This window comes from Triticum aestivum, chromosome 2B (assembly GCF_018294505.1).
Source record: "Triticum aestivum cultivar Chinese Spring chromosome 2B, IWGSC CS RefSeq v2.1, whole genome shotgun sequence".
NCBI classification, from domain to species: Eukaryota; Viridiplantae; Streptophyta; class Magnoliopsida; order Poales; family Poaceae; genus Triticum; species Triticum aestivum.
This window is the reverse complement of record NC_057798.1, coordinates 724,462,122-724,475,014: the sequence shown is the minus strand read 5'-3', so window position 1 is coordinate 724,475,014 and position 12,893 is coordinate 724,462,122.

Here is a 12,893-nt window from a genome sequence, read left to right as displayed (position 1 = left end):
GTTAAGTTTCCTAACCATAGACATGAGTTGTCATTTGATTAACGGGATCACATCATTAGGAGAATGATGTGATTGACTTGACCCATTCCGTTAGCTTAGCACTTGATCGTTTAGTATGTTGCTATTGCTTTCTTCATGACTTATACATGTTCCTATGACTATGATATTATGCAACTCCCGCTTACCGGAGGAACACTTTGTGTGCTACCAAACGTCACAACGTAACTGGGTGATTATAAAGGTGCTCTACAGGTGTCCCCGAAGGTACTTGTTGAGTTGGCGTATTTCGAGATTAGGATTTGTCACTCCAATTGTCGGAGAGGTATCTCTGGGCCCTCTCGATAATGCACATCACTATAATCCTTGCAAGCAATATGACTAATGAGTTAGTTGTGGGATGATGCATTACATAACGAGTAAAGAGACTTGCCGGTAACGAGATTGAACTAGGTATTGAGATACCGACGATCGAATCTCGGGCAAGTAACATACCGATGACAAAGGGAACAACGTATGCTGTTATGCGGTTTGACCAATAAAGATCTTCATAGAATATGTGGGAGCCAATATGAGCATCCAGGTTCCGCTATTGGTTATTGACCGAAGATGTGTCTCGTTTATGTCTACATAGTTCTCGAACCCGTAGGGTCCGCACGCTTAACGTTCAGTGATGATTTATATTATGAGTTATGTGTTTTGATGTACCAAAGGTAGTTTAGAGTCCCGGATGAGATCAGGGACATGATGAGGAGTCTCCAAATGGCCGAGACGTAAAGATCGATATATTGGATGACTATATTCGAACATCGGAAAGGTTCCGAGTGATTCGAGTATTTATCGGAGTACCGGAGAGTTATGGGAATTCGCCGGGGAGTATAAGGGCCTTATTGGGCTTTAACGGAAAGAGAGAGGAGAGGTTGCACGCCCCACCAAGGCCTAGTCCGAATTGGACTAGGGGGAGGGGCTGCGCCCCCTCCTTCCTTCTCTTCTCTTTTCTCTTTCCTTGACTCCTACTCCTACTACCTGGAAGGGGGGGGGGGATCCTACTCCCGGTAGGAGTAGGACTCCTCTAGGGCGCGCCATAGGAGGGCCGGCCCTCCCTCCTCCTCCACTCCTTTATATACGGGGGCAGGGGGAACCTCTAGACACAAGTTGATCTGTTGATCTCTCCCAGCCGTGTGCGGTGCCCCCATCCACCATATTCCACCTCGTTCATATCGTAGCGGTGCTTAGGAGAAGCCCTGCATCGGTAGCAACATCGTCACCCTCATCACACCGTCGTGCTGACGGAACTCTCCCGTGAAGCTCTGCTGGATCGGAGTTCGCGGGACGTCATCGAGTTGAACGTGTGCTGAACTCGGAGGTGCCATACGTTCGGTACTTGGATCGGTCGGATCGTGAACACGTACGACTACATCAACCGCGTTGTAGTGCTAATGCTTCCGCTTACGGTCTATGAGGGTACGTGGACGACACTCTCCCCTCTCGTTTCTATGCATCACCATGATCTTGCATGTGCGCAGGAAATTTTTGAAATTACTACGTTCCCAAACAGTGGCATCCGAGCCAGGTTTATGCGTAGATGTTATATGCACGAGTAGAACACAAGTGAGTTGTGGGCGATACAAGTCATACTACTTACCAGCATGTCATACTATGGTTCAACGGTATTGTTGGATGAAGCGGCTCGGACCGACATTACGCGTACGCTTACGCGAGACTGGTTCTACCGACGTGCTTTGCACACAGGTGGCTGGTGGGTGTTAGTTTCTCCAACTTTAGTTGAACCGACTGTGACTACGCCCGGTGCTTGAGAAGGTTAAAATAACACTACCTTGACGAACTATCGTTGTGGTTTTGTTGCGTAGGTAAGAACGCTTCTTCCTCAGCCCGTAGCAGCCACGTAAAACTTGCAACAGCAAAGTAGAGGATGTCTAACTTGTTTTTGTAGGGATGTTGTGATGTGATATCACTACAAGAAATATGTCAACTTGTGACCACCACTATTGGTCACTGAAAGGTCACAAATTTCCATTTGCGACCTTTTTATGACCAAAAACAGAAGGTCAAAAGCTGGCCGTCATAAACTGACTATAGCGACCTTTCTTCTGGAATGGTCGAAGATGTTTACAACCAAAATACGTGTATTGTTTCGTTTTGGTCACTAGCAACCTCCCCAGGCCACGTAGGCATCCAGCGTGGCAAGCTGATGTGGCACAAGATTCAACCCGGTCCAATTCGGTTTTCTACATGGGCCTAGCCCAACAATTCGGCCTTTTTATATATTTTTTCTTGATTAATTTTGGTCAACTACATGGGCCAGGCCCAACATTTAAGCCATTTTATTTTTGGGCCATAGCCTTTTTAGTCCACTGATTTTTATAGTTTCAGCCATTATACATTGGGGTACCACTAGTAAGCCAGCCCCACATGTCATGCTTATCTCAAAATATGTCCCACATGTCAGAAATTTCGAAATTTGTCAAACAACCATTATAACTTGGACCCTCTTGTCATGTTTCCATTTCACGGGTATTCAAATCACATACACAATCATTGTTTTGAACATACTAGAGAGCAAATGAAATTCGTCCAAAACAAGACTACATTAGTCTATTACAATTCAGTATACTACAACCCAGATATGCGTACAATTACAACACATAATATGCTCCTCTTTGTTGATATGATTCACAGCTTCGGCCTTGGATTCACACTTCACCTGTGCAAAGAATAAGAATGAAAATATAAGAATAAGAATGTGTTCATGGAGTGATCCAATAACTTATAAGCAAGAATTGACATCAAATGCCATGTAGATAAATAGTATGACTAACACTAACCAGTACGTGTTCATGGAGTGACAAATGTTCTCACTAGCTAGGATTTTTTTTGGTATATAGTATACTGACATGTGCAACTCTAACTAAATTGATCATAGAAATGAAAAGAACTGTAAGCATGTTTTTTTGGGTATATAGTATACTGACATGTTCATTCAGAATCCAGGCAACAGCAGATACACACCAGCAGATACACATTCAGAATCCAGTCAAATTTTAAGCAACAGGAGAACAGATCTAACAGACCAGACCATAATCAGCATGCATCAGGATTTATGGTTCTAGCAAAAAAGTGGCTGACTAACAAACTAGATATGCTTCTGCAGACTAACAAAATGGCAGCAAACATACTAATCAGATTGATTCGTTCAATTAGGGCTTGTTATAGATTATGCCCATCTAATTTATTCCCATCTAATTTATACAAAATGGCAGCAAACATACTAATCAGATTTATATTAACAAACTAGATATATTCCCATCTAATTTATTCCAATGGATTAGGCCATGTTAGTACTGAACCTACAACATTCTAATTACCTGCAACTAATCAGTAGCATACATGACATCAAAGGGATGCAAACTAGATAATTTAGTAGTCATCTACAGCACAGAACAATAGGCATTCTAACTTGCAGCAGAAAATCAGTAGCTAGATGACCACCAACAACACAAATCAGCTCAAACACTCGGTCCTCGACGTGGCGTACAACAAGTAATAAGCCATGGAACCGAGGCCAAACTATAGCATCACAGAAAACAGAGGGGAACAAAGGGGTGGAGGGGCTCACCATGGGGGTGCTGCTGCTGCTCATCCATGGTCGGTCGTCCTACATCCATCCGGCGACAACTGCTCATTCATGGCAGGAAACCACATCACATCTCAGTCAAAGGAATGGAGGGTAAGGGAAGAAGAAGAAACTGAAGGTAAGAAGACCTGGATGGCGTCGGAGCAGTGGTGGAGGGGCGTCCTCCATGGGCGCCGCCTCTGCGTCCACCACCGGGAACATCTCGTTCAGGTCCTTGGCCCGCAGCGCCTGCACGCACCAGATTAGATCACAGCGCGGCGTCAAAGCTAGAGATCGATGCAACTTCAATTCAAAATTAGATATCAAAGAGCAATGTACAGAAGAACTTGCCATTTAGTTCTGCATGATCATCACGGTCTACAATAACAATACAGCATGGCCTTCTGCTTCTGTAGCTAATCAGCGCCAAGAGTAGATCTCCGAGGTAATTGCAGTGCCTTGCAATGCCCCTAAATGCAACAAAGAAGGGCTTGTTAAAGTATTTTTACATTCATTCAGGACAGCAGCTTTTCTTTTTCTTGCAAAAGGACAGCAGTTAACAAGTATAATTACTCCCAAGAAAAGGTTTGAAAAACCCAACATGTCTAGGAAACAACTGTTCAGTAAAGTGCAGCGGCTGGATAAATCTGTCATGCACATCATTTAAGCGAAAAGTGTTCCAACTAGTATGGAACCACATATTTGTTATCTGTGTATCTACACACCTTTTGGTGTCCTTGCATTTTTTCTTCGTTCGACTAAACAGGACGGGCTGAATGTTCAGAAAAGATGCAAGTGTATGTGGGCTCTTATTTTGTTTACACTCCATAAACAGAAAGAGGTTACTGGCAACTACTCCATGGCTAATTAACCCTTCCCTACAGCACTTATACATGCATGCCCATAACTATGTACTCTCAGATCAGATGTTGCCTAGCTAGCTTGTTTTAAGGATCCTTTCAACCTTGCTATGGAAGATACCATACTTGTAGCAGCAGCATCATGTATATGCATGGCTGGCTTGACTGCCGCGGGAAGTTGATCAAGGACGGTGGTCCGATTGACAGACAGCTAGTGGTCCTCCTCGGCCACCCACCTGCATCCATTCCAATCCAGCGTCATTGTAATATTTATAGGAAAAATTCAAATGATATGAAATGAGCTACCATGACCGTGGTCTCCGAGCTACAATTATCCTATGATATGAAATACTTCTGTTATAGGAAAAACATATAATCTTGATGGACTATATAGTGAATCTAGGGATTAATCCTTTTCATTAATTGATCATTTGAATTTTGTTAATATTTATGGACTACACATGGACAAAAAACTTGAAATGATTTATTTGTTTGCAGACTAAGGAGACGACCATGATATACAGACTTGCATTCTATAACATGACATATCTTCAAGGTCCAGAGTACTAAGAAACATAACCTATCTAGTGCACATGTACCCAGAAATAACCATATTTTGTAAAACAAATAGGGAGCCCTCTAGTGGATCTGACGATGTATCTATCATAACACTGGGAAGGGACAGAAGAAAAATGAGGGGATTTGGGCTGTGCGAATCGGATCAACCTTGAAGGCCGCCGGTGAGCTTGACCTGGACGCCCTTGTCGACGAACTTGCCAGGTCGAGCGCCGTCTCCTTGCGCCCTGCCTGAGTAAAAAAACAAACAAACAGCACATCATCAACGGGACGCTCGTACCAACATGAATCGAATCATCGAACCAGCCCGCAGCACCAGCTTACCATCTCAGGGACGCGGACCGAGGGGGAGCCTGGGCGGACCAAGGAGGAAGACGTCGGCGCTGGGCGTTGAAGATCTGGCGGCACGCGTAGAGTAGTCGGGTGGCTCCTCTTCTCGCTTGCCTATGAATCTCGCCCGATCTGCTCTGCGGGCAGGCGTCTTCGTTGGAGCAGCGAGGCGAACGGAGTAGTTGGCGTGTTCGTTAATGGTGAGGCAGGCGGCCACCGATGGCGAAGATGGCTGGAGCAGCGAGGCGACATGGGTGGGGCGGCGGTGGTGGATGGGCGGCAAAGGTGGGGGATGGGAGGGTGCAGACCGGCGGCGAGGGGACAGGGAGATGGCGGCGGATCTGGATCGGGGAGCAGCGGTGGATCTGGATCGGGGAGCAGCGGTGGGAGGCGGCTGCAAGCACTAGGGTTGAGAGGGGTTTGCTGCAAGAGAGAGCAAGAGAGAGAAGCTAGATCGGGAAGGGGGCGGTGGCGAGGAGATGGGGACGAGGGAGGAAGGGGGCGACGGGGGAGGGGTCGATCTGAGCTAGGGTTTGGGTTGCGGGTGGTGGGTATCTCTTTTTATTTTCTTTTTTTTTCTTTTCTGTAGATAGATGGACGGATGGATGTGGGATGGAGAGATGGATGGATGGATGGACGCCATGTCATCGATCCGTGGACAGAGTTATGATTGGTTCAGAAAATCAGTGATGTAGAATAGTTTTTAAGTACTGAAAATAAAGAGATTTTATGAAGTAGCTATCAAAAATATTTTGCAAAAGGGCACCACACAAATTTTCACTAGAGTTAGACCACATTTTATGGATTAGGACCAATTTGTATGCATTTTTCATATTTCTAGCTATTTTTAATCATTTTTTGAGTGCTCAAAATGGTTTTTTTGTGTGAAGGAACTACCAAATAATTGTTGCAAAATTGGACCAAATCATTTTTCTAAAATATTAGGCCATATTTAATGCACAATTGACCAAATGGTTGGGTGTCAAAAGATTTTATCCACCTCTCGTGAAAAAGACAAATTGCGTCGATTCAGTAGGAAGCGGGTCAAATTTGAACTGCAGCTACCTCGTAGTTTCCTCTTTATTTTTTAAAAAAATCATTTCTAGGTACATAAGTATCTATTTAATCAGAGAAACACCAAAAAAATTCCAAGATTCAACCACTAGGTAGGAACAGTCATTCCTGCCGTTTTGACCGCGTTTTGAAACGGGCATAAAAAATTAAAAAAAAATCAAAAAATTGGGAAACCTTCGCATTGTTTCATTATATGTGACCAAGTTCCCAGGAAAAATAACAAACTTGTAATACGGCAATTATTTTAAAAAAGTGTTCTCAGAAATGAGCTATCATCTCTCAAGATTCATGGCTTTCAAGGCAAATGATCAAACTTATGGCCACATTCGTGGCATAGTTTGTTCAAATGATCTCATATTGTGCACAAGGGTGCATATTGGAATGGCAAACAATGTTGCCTAAGGAAGTTTTCATTTTCTTTGGACGAAAAAACCATTTTTCATTTTTCGAGTGCCCGAAAGGAGGTTTTTTTGTGAAGGAACTACCAAATAATTGTCGCAAAATTGGACCAAATCATTTTTCTAAAATACTAGGACATATTTAATGCACAATTGACCAAATGGTTGGGTGTAAAAAGTTTTGATCCACCTCTCGTGAAAAAGATAAATTTCCGGCGATTCAGTTGGAAGCGGGTCAAATTTGAACTGCAGTTGCCTCATAGTTTGCTATTTATTTTTTCAAAAAATCATTTCTAGGTACATAAGTATATATTTAATCAGAGAAACACCAAAAAAATCCAAGATTCAACAACTAGCTAGGAACGGTCATTCCCGTCGTTTTGACCACATTTTGAAACGGGCATAAAAATTCAAAAAAAATCAAAAAATTGGGAAACCTTCGCATTGTGTCATTATATGTGGCCAAGTTCCCACGAAAAATAACAAACTTGCAATACGGCAATTATTTTAAAAAAGTGTTCTCAGAAATGAGCTATCATCTCTGAAGATTCATGGCTTTCAAGCCAAATGATCAATCTTATGGCCACATTCGTGGCATAGTTTATTCAAATGATCTCATATTGTGCACAAGAGTGCATATTGGAATGGCAAACAATGTTGCCTAAGGAACTTTTCATTTTCTTTGGACGAAAAAACCATTTTTCATTTTCCGAGTGCCCGAAAGGAGGTTTTTTTGTGAAGGAACTACCAAATAATTGTTGCAAAATTGGACCAAATCAATTTTCTAAAATATTAGGACGTATTTAATGCACAATTGACAAAATGGTTGGGTGTCAAAAATTTTGATCCACCTCTGGTGAAAAAGACAAATTCCCGTCGATTCAGTTGGAAGCGGGTCAAATTTGAACTGCAGCTGCCTCATAGTTTGCTATTTATTTTTTTCCAAAAATCATTTCTAGTTACATAAGTACCTATTTAATCAGAAATACATGGTTTGATGGAGAGACATCGAGGTTTCGACGGTGGCCGAGGGCCCCAACTCTAGAGCGCGTAAGCTCGCATGCCCGCCGCGTGGTCACCGCGTGACCGTGGCGTTGCCATGTGTTCTGGGCGGCCTAGGCATGTCTAGTGGTTTGGGAACTCCCCAGGTAGGTGCTAGGAAGAAAATCACAACATAAGATTCTCACGAGGAGACCGATCGATGCTTAAACATGAATAAGCAGCCAAGTGTTTGATTAGCGGTACGGGAAATGTACATGGCTAATGGCCGTGAGTTTTGGCTGAGGATGATCAGTTACTAAGAAGACCGTCTTCACAAATTTTCAGCTCAAAAGGAGGAGCCTAGGTGGTACTTGCTTTGCAAACCACCACACTGGACATAAATACGAATGTTGAAGCTCGGCTCAAAATAATGAATGGATTGAGCTGGCATTTGGTGGAGGATGGTTATTTGGGCATAGGAAAGCACTGTAGAAAATGGATACTATTTGGACATGCCAAAGTGGTACTTCCTTCACAAACTGTTGTTCTGAACAGAATAGGAAAATGAATATTTTTGAATTATTTTTGAACTAGGAAAGGAAGGTTTTTACATATTTGACGAAGATATGACCCAAAGAATTTATGAGATTTGTTTGGGAATTTTGGGAATGACATAAATATAGGTTGCTTCACAACCTAGGGCAAAAACTGCCACATGGACATGACACATAGGCAAAACTGATGAGATGGCGCCTAGTCATCGCAACCCACCACAATTTACAAGGCTATGACCATCTATATTGGTCGTTAACAACTAGAAATAAGGCAGCGGACTAGCGCTGTTTGCTTTATGACCATTTCGTGTAAGGAAATTATGAACTTTCTGACCAAAATGGTCACAATGGTTTAGGGTTTGGAGCCCCCCAGACAGCTTTTGACCAATTGGTCTAAAATGGTCATAAATTTATGACCATTTCTTCCAGGGTCACTGACAGAAGGTCATAAGTTGACATATTTCTTGTAGTGTATGGTCAAGACATGATGCTAAATTTTATTGTATGAGATGATCATGTTTTGTAACAGAGTTATCTACAACTGACATGAGCCATATGGTTGTCGCTTTATTGTATGCAATGCAATCGCCCTGTAATTGCTTTACTTTATCACGAAACGGTAGCGATAGTCGTAGAAGCAATAGTTGGCGAGACGACAACGATGCTACGATGGAGATCAAGGTGTGGCGCCGGTGACGATGGTGATCATGACGGTGCTTCGGAGATGGAGATCACAAGCACAAGATGATGATGGCCATATCATATCACTTATATTGATTGCATGTGATGTTTATTCTTTATGCATCTTATTTTGCTTTGATTGACAGTAGCATTATAACATGATCTCTCACTAAATTTCAAGGTAAAAGTGTTCTCCCTGAGTATGCACTGTTGCCAAAGTTCGTCATGCCGAGACACCACGTGATGATCGAGTGTGATAAGCTCTACGTTCATCTACAAAGGGTGCAAGCCAGTTTTGCACACGTAGAATACTCGGGTTAAACTTGACGAGCCTAACATATGCAGATATGGCCTTGGAACACTGCAGACCGAAAGGTCGAGCATGAATCATATAGTATATATGATCAACATAGTGATGTTCACCATTGAAAACTACTCAATATCACGTGATGATCGGACATGGTTTAGTTGATTTGGATCACGTGATCACTTAGATGATTAGAGGGAGGTCTATCTAAGTGGGAGTTCTTAAGTAATATGATTAATTGAACTTTAATTTATCATGAACTTAGTCCTGATAGTATTTTGCAAATAATGTTGTACATCAATAGCTCGCGTTATTGCTTTCCTATGTTTTATATGTGTTCCTAGAGAAAACTAAGTTGAAAGATGATAGTAGCAATGATACGGACTGGGTCCGTGATCTGAGGTTTATCCTCATTGCTGCACAGAAGAATTATGTCCTTGATGCATCGCTAGGTGACAGACCTATTGCAAGAGCAGATGCAGACGTTATGAACATTTGGCTAGCTCAATATGATGACTACTTGATAGTTTAGTTCACCATGCTTAACGACTTAGAATCGGGACTTCAAAGACGTTTTGAACGTCATGGACCATATGAGATGTTCATAACAAGTTGAAGTTAATATTTCAAGAAAATACCCGAGTTGAGAGACATGAAGTATCTAACAAGTTCTATAGCCAAAAGATGGAGGAGAATAGCTCAAGCAATGATCATGTGCTCATATTGTCTGGGTACTACAATCTCTTAAATCAAGTGGGAGTTAATCTTCCAGATAAGATAGTGATTGACAGAGTTCTCTAGTCACCATCACCAAGTTACTGGAACTTCATGATGAACTATAGTATGCAAGGGATGATGAAAATGATTCCCGAGCTCTTCGTGATGCTGAAATCAACGAGGTAGAAATCAAGAAAGTGCATCAAGTGTTGATGATTGACAAAACCACTAGTTTCAAGAAAAGGGCAAAGGGAAAGAAAGGGAACTTCAAGTAGAATGGCAAGCAAGTTGTCACTCCCGCGAAGAAGCGCAAAGCTGGACCAAAGCCTGAAACTAAGTGCTTCTACTGCAAAGGAAATGGTCACTGGAAGTGGAAATGCCCTGAATATTTGGTAGATAAGAAGGATGGCAAAGTGAACAAGGGTATATTTGATATACAGGTTATTGATGTGTACCTTACTAGTGTTTATAGTAACCCCTCGGTATTTGATACTTGTTCAGTTGCTAAGATTAGTAACTCGAAACAGGAGTTACAGAATAAACAGAGACTAGTTGAGGGTGAAGTGACGATGTGTGTTGGAAGTGGTTCCAAGATTGATATGATCATCATCGCACACTCCCTATATTTTCGAGATTAGTGTTGAACCTAAATAATTGTTATTTGGTGCTTGCGTTGAGCATAAATATGATTAGATCATGTTTATTGCGATACGATTATTCATCTAAGACAGAGAATAAATTGTTATTCTGTTTACATGAATAAAACCTTCTATGGTCATACACCCAATGTTGATGGTTTATTGAATCTTGATCAGGGTGATACACATATTCATAATATTGATGCCAAAAGATGCAAAGTTGATAATGATAGTGCAACATATTTGTGGCACTGCCGTTTGGGTCATATCGGTGTAAAGTGCATGAAGAAAGTCCATAAAGATGGACTTTTGGAATCACTTGATTATGAATCATTTGATGCTTGGGAACCGTGCCTTTTGGGCAAGATGACTAAAACTCCGTTCTCCGGAACAATGGAACGAGCTACTGACTTGTTGGAAATAATACATACCGATGTATGCGGTCCAACGAGTGTTGATGCTCGTGGTGGGTGTTGTTTTTTTTGACCTTCATAGATGATTTGAGCAGATATGATTATGTCTACTTAATGAAGCATAAGTCTGAAACATTTGAAAAGTTCAAAGAATTTCAGAGTGAAGTGGAGAATCATCGTAACAAGAAAATAAAGCTTCTACAATCTGATCGTAGAAGAGAATATTTGAGTTACGAGTTTGGTCTTCATTTAAAAAAAACAATGTAGAATAGTTTCGCAGCTCAAGCCCCATAGAACACCATAGCGTAATGGTGTGTCCGAACGTGGTAACCGCAGTTTATTGGATATGGTGCGATCTATGATGTATCTTACCGATTTACCACTATTGTTTTGGGGTTATGCATTAGAGACAGCTGCATTCACTTTAAATAGGGCACCATCAAAATCTGTTGAGATGACGCCTTATGAACTGTGGTTTGGCAAGAAACCAAAGTTGTCATTTCTTAAAGTTTGGGGCTGTGATGCTTATGTGAAAAAGTTTCAACCTGATAAGCTCGAACCCAAATCAGAGAAGTGCATCTTCATAGAATACCCAAAGGAAACCGTTGGGTACACCTTCTATCACAGATCCGAAGGCAAGATATTCGTTGCTAAGATGGATCCTTTCTACAGAAGGAGTTTCTCTCGAAAGAAGTGAGTGGGAGGAAAGTAGAGTTTGATAAGGTAATTGTACCTTCTCCCTAATTGGAAAGTAGTTCATCACAGAAATCAGTTCCAGTGAATCCTACACCAATTAGTGAGGAAGCTAATGATGATGATCATGAAACTTCAGATTAAGTTACTACAGAACCTCGTAGGTCTTCCAAAGTACAGTCCGCACCAGAGTGGTATGGTAATCCTGTTCTGGAAGTCATGTTACTAGACCATGATGAACCTACGAACTATGAGGAAGCGATGATGAGCCCAGATTCCGCGAAATGGCTTGAGGCCGTGAAATCTGAGATGTGATCCATGTAAAGATCGGGGACATGACGAGGAGTCTCAAAATGGTTGAGACGTAAAGATCAATATATTGGACGACTATATTCGGACATCGGAAAGGTTCCGAGTGATTCGGGTATTTATCGGAGTACCGGAGAGTTACTAGAATTCGCCGGGGAGTATAAGGGCCTTATTGGGCTTTAGGGGAAAGAGAGAGGAGAGGCTGCGCGCCCCCCAAGGCCTAGTCCGAATTGGACTAGGGGGAGGGGTTGCGCCGCCTCCTTCCTTCTCTTCTCTTTTCCCTTTCCTTAACTCCTACTCCTACTACTTGGAAGGGGGGAATCCCAATCCTAGTGGGAGTAGGACTCCTCCAGGGCGCGCCATAGGAGGTTCGGCCCTCCTCCCTCCTCCCTCCTCCACTCCTTTATATACGGGGGCAGGGGGACACCTCTAGACACAAGTTGATCTATTGATCTCTCCCAGCCGTGTGCGGTGCCCCCTCCACCATATTCCACCTTGGTCATATCGTAGCGGTGCTTATTAGAAGCCCTGCATCGGTAGCAACATCATCACCATCATCACGCCGTCGTGCTGACGGAACTATCCTGTGAAGCTCTTCTGGATCGGAGTTCGTGGGACGTCATCGAGCTGAACGTGTGCTGAACTCGGAGGTGTCGTACGTTTGGTACTTGGATATCGGTCGAATCATGAAGACGTACGACTACATCAACCGCGTTGTTGTGCTAACGCTT